The sequence below is a fragment of the Mus pahari genome, chromosome 4 (genome assembly GCF_900095145.1).
Source record: "Mus pahari chromosome 4, PAHARI_EIJ_v1.1, whole genome shotgun sequence".
NCBI classification, from domain to species: Eukaryota; Metazoa; Chordata; class Mammalia; order Rodentia; family Muridae; genus Mus; species Mus pahari.
In genome coordinates, this window is record NC_034593.1 from 83,312,097 (window position 1) to 83,313,986 (window position 1,890).

The following is a 1,890-nucleotide window of genomic DNA, read 5'->3' on the forward strand; positions in this document are numbered from 1 at the left end:
AATAACTGAAGGTAGTAGTAGTAGTAGTAGTAGTAGTAGTAGTAGTAGTAGTTGTTGTTGTTGTTGTTGTTGTAGCATTTTAAATGTCTGTGCCATTTTTTTAGACTTGTAGGAATTAAAACCTGCCTAGATGCCTGCCTGCCTACCCAATTACATCCAGAAAATAGTCCAGAAAAAAAGGGAAAGGAGAGAGGGGCAGAGGGGCAGAGGAGAAGGACTAAAAGGAAGAGTAGAGGGAAACAAAAGAGGGGGGTAAGAAAGAGAGGGGGTAAGGGAAAAAAGGGAGAAGAGAAACGGAAGGGTGTGGGAGAGCCACAGGAAGGAAGGCAGAGTGGAGGGGTGCGGAAAGGAGGAGAGGAAAAAAGAGAAGAAGGCAAGGAATGGAGACGGAGAGAAGAAAGAGGACAGAAGTTAGGGAGCTGGATAGGGGACGCTCCAGAGGGAGGGGAGAGGAGGGAGAGGAGGGGAGGGAGCGGAGGGGAGGGAGGGTCCCAGGAGGGGTTGACATTTTGCTAATACCATTTTAAATTAAATTAAATTAGAAAGGGGAAAAAAACAAAACAAAACAAGCCTGTTCTCATTTTAAACTTGGGGAACATTTCACCAATTTTTACTCTTAAAAGGTCCAAAATGACAACTAAGACTTTAGGAACCCACAATTGCTCCCTGAACTGTTTTTCATTAACTCAGGACCATTTTCCTCCCGTGGATTGTCCCCACACTTGGCTCAGGAGTTGCTTGACATCTTTGTATCCTCAGCTCTTCACCATAGTCGTGTTAGCAGGAAGTGACATCGCGCACCTGTGTGGTCACACATTTTTGTCTGTATACTCAGCAGTACGTGGAGTCCAAAAATAGCTCTCATGGTTATTTTGCGTATCATAGAGTGGGTGGGATCTTCGGTGAAGCAAGAAGGTAGTTGAAATGAGGCACCTATCTAGTATTAAGTGTGAACTAATGTCTCCTCCCCTTAACATCCCTAGAGCAGTCTGTGGAGGGCAGTGTGAGGCAGGGAAGCTAGGCTCAAACTGGGCGGTACTACTTCCTCCATTATTATAATTATTGCTTGCCTGCCTAAATAAAAGTGTTAGAAATAAAAATTAAAAAATAATGACAAAAAATGAGCTAAACCTCAATAAAAATAACTACAGAACAAAGCGGGGTCAAGAGGAGAAATTAGACCTTTGAGTGTGCCTTTTCTATTGGTTATATGCATAAACAAAAATAAAATTGTTAAGCTCCCTAAATGCCAATACCAAACTAAAACAACTGGGTTTAGCCAGTGTTATATCAAGTTGATACAGAGGATATAATATTACCTGGAGCAACTTTAAGCTATTTATACTATAAATCTTTAAAAGACCAAATAAGTCTCAGAAAATGTATGAAGTATTGAATGACCTTATCAATAATAATAATAATAATAATTAGAAATTAATACAGATTTACTGTAGAATGAATTTAAAAAATCAAATTTTTCAAAATATTAAGATATAAGAAGAGAACCCAATAAGTTAATTACATATTCTGAAACACTAAATTTAAATTAGAAATGTTATAAATTGGTATTATAATTAATAATTTTCTCCTTAAAATATAATTATAACACCAGGCGTGGTGGTGCATGCCTTTAATCCCAGCACTTGGGAGGCAGAGGCAGGCGAATTTCTGAGTTCGAGGCTATCCTGGTCTACAGAGTGAGTTCCAGGACAGCCAGGGATGCACAGAGAAACCCTGTCTCAAAAAACCAAAAAATAAAAAATAAATAAATAAAAAGAAGAAGAAGAAAATAAAAAAAAACTATATATATATATATATATATATATATATATATATATATATATATATATATTAGATAGATAAGTAGATAGATAGGTAGATAGATAGATA